Source organism: Capsicum annuum, chromosome 1 (genome assembly GCF_002878395.1).
Source record: "Capsicum annuum cultivar UCD-10X-F1 chromosome 1, UCD10Xv1.1, whole genome shotgun sequence".
Taxonomy (NCBI): domain Eukaryota; kingdom Viridiplantae; phylum Streptophyta; class Magnoliopsida; order Solanales; family Solanaceae; genus Capsicum; species Capsicum annuum.
This window is the reverse complement of record NC_061111.1, coordinates 192,364,103-192,372,193: the sequence shown is the minus strand read 5'-3', so window position 1 is coordinate 192,372,193 and position 8,091 is coordinate 192,364,103.

Genomic DNA, 8,091 nt, shown 5'->3' with positions numbered 1-8,091 from the left:
TCTTGATTGTTGTCTTATTACCGTGTCATGGATAGCCAAGGAAATATGGTAAATGTATGTGTCATCTAGATACTCATGCGTATGCTTCTACTCAAATGTCATGATGATGACTAGTAATAAAGTGTGATGGTTTATGCATCTTATATCGCTATTACTCGATTATTGTGAACTTGTGTATGTTTATTGATTTGGGGACATTTATGTATGTATGTTGTTGTCTTAGAAAATATTGATACAATGATGATGCCCGATAAATTCGAAGGAATTATTGATACTATGATGATGCCCGGTTAATCCGGAGGAATATGCGATATTATGATAATGCCCGGTTTGAGTCTGGAGAAACATGTGATATTATGATGATGCCCGATTCGAGTCCGAAGGAATGTGTGATATTATGATGATGCCCAGTTCGAGTCCGGAGGAATGTATGATATTATGATGATGCCCGGTTTGAGTTCGGAGGAATATGTGATATTATGATGATGCTCAATGAATTTGGCAGACTATGTTGATATTGTGATGATGTCCGAAGAATCCGGAAGAGGTAAGAACATTTTGATGCCATATGGGGAAAATTTCTTATATGCATTGATATTTTTAAGGTTAGACCGTGTGGGGCCAACTGCCTATGTGCTAGAATTGTGAGGTCTCTATTGGTAAATTATTAATTGTTTCTTGTTCCAAATCACTATATAAGAGGTGTGATCCTTTTTTATGCTAAACTAGCTACTAGAGAAAATTTATGCCTAATATTGAGTTAAGGCTTAGTGTTATATGTAAATTTGCATAAAAATTCAAGGGCTAACCTAATATATATACTTGACTTGAATAAGAGGTTATATTATGAAATATTGCCTAGTAAGGTGGCTTATGTTATAATTAGCTACTTCTAAAGTATATGATTATTATTTGGAACCTAGAAGCCTAATAAACTAGTTGGTGGACTTTACTCGATTAAAATATAGAAATTAGTCCTTAAGGTTGTGACATGCTTGGTGATGATAGATCTAGTATTACGTGATGGATAGTTAAATTATCTCCTAATATGTGAAGTTGAGATGCCTTAATTGATAACTTATGTCATGATGATGCTAATTAAAGAATGGCCTTATGATAGCTGAATAACCTATACTATGGGTGGCTTGTAGTTTTTTCCCCAATTTGATGACTAGTGATTTTAAGACTTGTAATCTTTTGACTTTTGAAAAAAAATAAGGTTAATTAGTATGGACCTTGCGGTATTTATCAATGAGTTATAGAACTAATGATTACATGCTATGCTATGACAATGTTGCTTTTTTTTTATGTTGAATTATGGTATGGGTACTTGGAAGTGGATTTCGGTAATGAGTCACGACGGGGTTGTGCTACCCACAGTTTTTGATAAATTGATGGAGTAGTTGTGCTTTATGGAATTATTGGTTGCATTCTTTTATGTACTCTCCGGTGGTATAGGACGCCGTGATGAGTTCTTTGTTTTACTCTATTTCATGTACTCCCGGCAGTATGGGACGTCGTGGTAAGTTCTTGTGTGTATGTTCTAAATATTGTTGATGATGATTATGGAAAGTAGATGTTTTGCTATTGTGTATATGGTTGTATGCTTTCGAAATAATACTCAGTTGTTATGCTGATTATGGAGTATATTGAAATATTATGTCATGTTATTGCTTTAATAGTATAGATGTTGTTACAGTGGTATCAAAGTAGATTCAGGTACGATCCTATCCCTTGACTTTAATATCATTGTCTTTCTTTATATCGTCTTTACATTATATTTGAGCTCAGTTGGCCGATGGTGCCTACTGAGTACCAGTGTTTTGGTACTCATACTACACTTTTGTACCTTTTTGGTGCAGGCCTAGGTTCTAGTTACCGCCATTGAACTAGTTCGTACGAGTTGACTATTTGGAGACAGGGTGAGCTCTTGGGGATCGAGTTGCCCTCTATCCCTTCTATACTTATTTGTCTTTTACTTTCGAGACAAATGTATTAGATTGTTTAAGGCATTTTAGATTCTAAGATTGTAAAGTCCTCTTGTCAAGTTTAAAAGCTCTTGTATTAATACTATCAGGTCGTGGGATTTGTGTTTGAATATCGATTGTCCTTAGTTGTGAAATGCTGTTGTTATATGTTGTGTTCACATATAGGGTCCAAGTTGGACGTTCTTACCAAGGTAACCCATTGCAATAGCTCCGAATTATGGTATCGGCTTACCTACCGGTGGGATGTAGTAGGTGCCATCATGACTCGAAAATTAGGCCGTGACACCTTTTCAAGAACTATTTAATTTGGAACCGGTTGATCTACCACGCTTTACACATGCATAGACTTTATTCTTTAGAGACACAAAATAGGAGCACTTGCAGCTTAATATAAGATGCTTTCGACATTTGACTTGAATTATCTTTTGAATGGGGATCTGATGATAATTCCTAACATATTTCTTAGCTGCTTATAATTTCTCCCTTATGTTAGGAAAACTAACATATATCCTCCATATTTTTTGAGGAATTCATCTTTGCATATTATGGTATATTCATTAATCGTATGCCCCACATCAAAATTATTAGATGGACAATGTGTGGTTCCTGACTCAGAATCAACTTTGAGAGGGAATTAATGATTAATTTATTGGTTTTATGCATACAAGTACTTTTGTATATAATATTTCATATTTCAAACTAACACATGAAGCTTTGTTCTCATTTGTAATGATTCAGCTATTTATCGAAGGCTTTCAATGCCAAATCATCATCATCAAGATGAATTGTCTTAATTACACAATCTGAAAGTTATACTCTTAACTCAATTTTATTGAGCAAGCAACTTTATCAATGTCAAACTGCACGTTGACAATAAATGTCCATGTGATCATCTTATTGATAAATCTTAATAGATTACACAATAGGTGAAGGAGTTCATATTCACCTTTTATACTTTTCAGAATTTAAGGGATCCAACGCCAATATTAGTTGGTCCAACAAACTTATCATGAGAACATGCAACATGAATAATTCTTGAAGAATCTTCTAATTCTTCATTACATGTCCAATACTCAATATTCACATCTTCAGGAAGTCATAATCGTTTATGTCAACTTATGAACTTATTTGTACTAGTAAAATCCAAGTTTACTATGATATATACTTTTTGCTTTAGTATATTTCAGATTTATTATTACATGAATAAATTTTAAACTTCACAAGTAGGTTTCTAAATAACTCTTCTCAATTATTATACCTCTTTCGGAGGTGAGTTGTGACACCATCACAATCAAGTGCACGTTTGTATTGATAAGCTTTACTAAATATTATCACATTCACCCCAGAAAATGGATCTGTCCTTATAACAATGAAAATTCTCATTTCTAGGAATGGAATATAATCGTGCCTTAAGCCTATCAAATTATGATAGCTTATAACCTCTTTCAAAATATTGCTAATTTAAGAGCAAATATAGGTGTGCATATAATGTAGAGAATTTTCTCTAACATATCTTATAATCATAATAAGTGTGTGAAAATATTATCACTTTTGATGATTATTATCTCATTTTCCCTCCACACTTATATATGTGCATTCAATCAGTTGTCTTCTTTCAGACATATTATGCACTGAAACTACATTCTTTCAAGAATGGAGCAAGTTCTCAACTTTCAGATTCATGATATATTGCTTCACTTCATGGAATAGATCATATCAATGGGATATGTTTCATGACTTTTCACCAAATACTTATTATTTGCCTTAGCCATCATAATATCATCAATATGGTGTATTGAGATTCATATTCAATATCTTATCCATATAAAGGCGTCTTAGGCTATAACTCGATGGGGATTGAACCCAATATTTTATCATCATGGTGCATTGAAACTTTTAATCCAGTGTCTTACCTTGTAAATGAAATGAGATTTAAATTCATTATCATATCTTTTAACAATATTGTTCTTCATGAACAAATTTAAAGCATACGTGATTCCAAACCAATTATTTTTTCTCAAATCCAATAATAATTACATCATTAGTAGCAAAAGACAAATAACATAAGAAATTACTAACCTTGAAATTACCTTTAGATTTATAATTTCATCTTGTTTGATAGAGTTTCATGCTAATAACGTGTTATAAAATATAAAGTAAGAACAACTAGAATAGAGAGAGAAGAGAGAGTGATTATTATTCTTTTTTGAGAAGTTTCTTGATGGGTTAATTACAATGAAGAAAACCCCTTTATTTATAGGGAAAAGTTAACTTTGAGGTTTCTAACTTTTCTTTAAATAAACATTCACTATATAGAGTAAAGTAAACATTCACTATATATGGTAAAATAGACATTCATTATATATGGTAATATATTTATAACAATCTTCTCTTTCTCCTCCATCACAACAAAATCCACATTTAAAAAATAAAAATTAAAAATTAAAATAGCAAATCAAAGAAAATATAACGAACATAAGTTGAGTTTGAAAATTATTTTAACTTACTATTTAAAAAAAAATGTCAAATATTTTCATCCAATCACCCACTAATTAAGGAATCTGTTTAAACGGAAAAGTTGAAGGTTGAAAATTATCTAAAATAAAAAAAATAAAACTATCAAATAAAGACTTTCATCCAATCCGTTCAACTTAGACATAAATTTAGGAAATAGTTAAAATTTGATTGTCATGACCTAAACCAGCCGTGAATGGTACCCACACTAAACCCCCTGGTGGGAGAACCAACCAACATCATGAGTTAACAACACTTAGCCTCAAAATAGGCAACTAAACTCAATTTCATTGAATAAGAATAATATCTAATAACATAATGAAATAATGCGGAAAATAGTCCCCTAGGAATGAAAAGTCATCGTATCAAAACTCCATCAAATATCAAAAGAAAGGAGATGCAACCCCAAAAATAAAAGTAATGTCAAGTGTAAAACAATTGGATCAGAAAATTACAAAGGAACTCATGATAGCCCGAAAGATGCAACTCACCCTTGAATGTGAATATTGTTTGTCTTACAACTGAGATCTCGAAACAGTCGTTGGAATATGTTCTTCATTCAACAAAAAAAAGAGCATGTGTAGTATCGGCACACAAGAAGCAACAATGTGCTGATAGGATCATCAGCCAATTCAAAATAAAAAAATATGGACACATAACCAAAATATAGCACAATCAGAAATTCATGAACTCTATCTTACAACTATCATTCAAGTTCATAATATTTAACCTCATACACAAGTACAATATGAAGTTTAGTCAAGTAGAATCAACAAGGATAACCAATCAAGTCAAATCAAGACCAACAATAATGACTCTAAGTCAACAATCTTGACACAGCTATCACAAAGACTGTTTTCCATTTATACAGATAATAACAACATAGAGCTATGCCACAACTTGCAAGCAACCTAAACCACTCAATACCCATAATAATAAAAAAAATAGCAATAACATTTATTTTAATTTACATAAGAAATCATCTTAGCAATTAAGCCTACAAACTCGGTTCACTCAAGGAATCAATAAAATCAAGAAACATATCATCTCCGTTTCACTCAAGGAACCGTCACACTCACATCCGCCTTGTACACACATGCTAAGGATTTTATGTGTGTGTCCACTAGTTATGACCTGCAGGGGACAAGTCCTTATTCATGTACCAATCTCAAATATCAAGTGTCTGTCACTTTATATCACCAATTCTGTGGAGCTGTCCAAATACCGTTACATTCTACAAGATATCATAGAAATCACAACGACAATGATAAAGAACGACACTTGTAAAATCCAACAAGCTTTTATATAAGTTCTTGAATGCAATTATCATTTACGAAATCAAACGGTCAGTCACTTTTCTTGAACATGCATTATACAAGCAATACTACAAATCAGTCATCATGCACATATAACCCACATTAGATTTCAACTACATTAGAATCATTACCTACTCAATCCAACCTTTCACCACCCAATTAAGCCCGAGCCTTGCTTTTTTGTGTAATTTTTTCTTGATTGTGGTCTAAGAATACGAAGATAGCAATTATCAATCAATTGTTCTACCATGTCAAGGATCGCAACCTAATCCCTAATCCCAAAGTCAAATGCATGATCATTCTCCTATTCTAGGATTTTTCTGTTAAACCTACAAATTTCATGGTTACATTAGTCAATTATTAACATACAAAAGTAAATTAATGACTAATAACTAACACTCAAAGATTTTACACCTATTTTACCCTCTTGCACCATAAAATCCACCAAGTCAAGCTTGTAAACTAGTGATTCTAAGGTTAATTAATCAAAAAACTAGTTAATAGGAATGAAATACTTTCCTTTACGATGAAAATCGATGGAAAACTAATGAAAATTATCCAAATCACCTTAGCCTTTCCCAAAAATGAGTTTAGAATAATAAATAATTTCTGGAAGATTTTCTGCATTTACTATGATTTACCCCAGTATAGCGACATCGACCAAGATTGACCGACATTGACTTCTGCTATAGGGGAAGGCTATATTGACATGCCACCCATTATAGCGAGAGTGGAAAGGAAAAAACTCAAAAATCCTTCCAGTTTTATCTTTTCCGCAACACACCCTCAGACTATGACATTTCAAACTAACTCCTTTGCATTAAGTTCAATATCGAAAGTACTACTCACTTGAATTTACTTCCAAAAAGTCATATGGATTTCTTATCAAGTTAGCTAACATAAACTCAAGCTGAACTTTATTATATTTATCCAATTCATTCCCAGATTAGGAAAAAACCCTTATATTTTAGGAAAAAACTTAACTCAAAATTTAGCATGATTGACTCACCTGTAACGACGAAAAAGTTGTCACAATAGATGCCAATTTATCCATCATTTATCTCCGAGCAATTAAACAAGAAAAATAAGCCAAGTTAAAAAGAGAAAGAGTACTTGTACCCTCAAACAAGTGAGGGTACTTGCCCCGTATGTCCTTCTTAGTTTTCCAAGTGACTTCTTTAATGGGATGATGCTTCCATTGGATTTTTACCTACCAGATTTTCTTTGTCCTCAACTTTCGAATACCCTGATCGAGAATAGTAACATGCTTCTCCTCATAAGTAAGATTCTTATCTAACAAAAATGAATCCCACATGATAATATAGTTCCTATCCTCATGATATCTCCTTAATATGGATACATGGAACACCATATGGACCCCGATAAGCTTAGCGGTAATGTCAACTTATACGCAACAGAACCCACATCATAAAGAACTTTGAATCGATCAATATATCGAGGGTTAAACTTGCCTTTCTTACCAAACCTCATAACTCCCTTCATAGGAGAATCCTTTAGTAAAACTTGTTGTCACAACCCAAAACAAGGTCATGATGGCACTTATAATGGTCCAATCTTGATAAGTAAGTCAATCACTCAAATTGATAAAGAAAAAATCCAAAATCAACAATAGACATAAATCAAAACAAGACTTCTAGAATGAAATCAGTCCATATGATATACAAATGTGAAAGTCTGAACCAACATAACCATCCCAAAACCTAGTGTCACAAGTATTGAAACATCTAATACAATATTTGAAACAAAAAATACATAGTCTGTCTATGAAATATAAATAAAAAAAACTAATAAAAAAAAGGAGGTCTAGAGACGACTCTGAAAAACTAGAGTGGGTCAGTATCTCGAGATATCACCAACTCTGTTGCATGAATCAGCCTTTGTCAGTCGTACTCGTCTAGGATCTGCACCGAAAGGGCATAGTAGAAATGAGTACGATTCACTTATACTGGCTAGATATCATAGATCGACTGAGAAAAGTAAAAAATAATATAAGTAAAAAAAATTATGAGCACGTCACCTGTAAACAGAAAAGTCTTAGACAGTAGCTCACACTCTACTCACAGTTCTAATATATCTATACAAAAAAAACACAAATATACTCGAAGAGTATACAAAAACTAAATACAAGTCAAAGGAGAACTAAAAAAATCATGAAAGATGCATATGCAATGCAAGGAATGCAATGATGATGGAATAAATGGTGAAAGTCATCGTATGAATTTCTATATACACCTATCGAGCTTTCAGCTCCT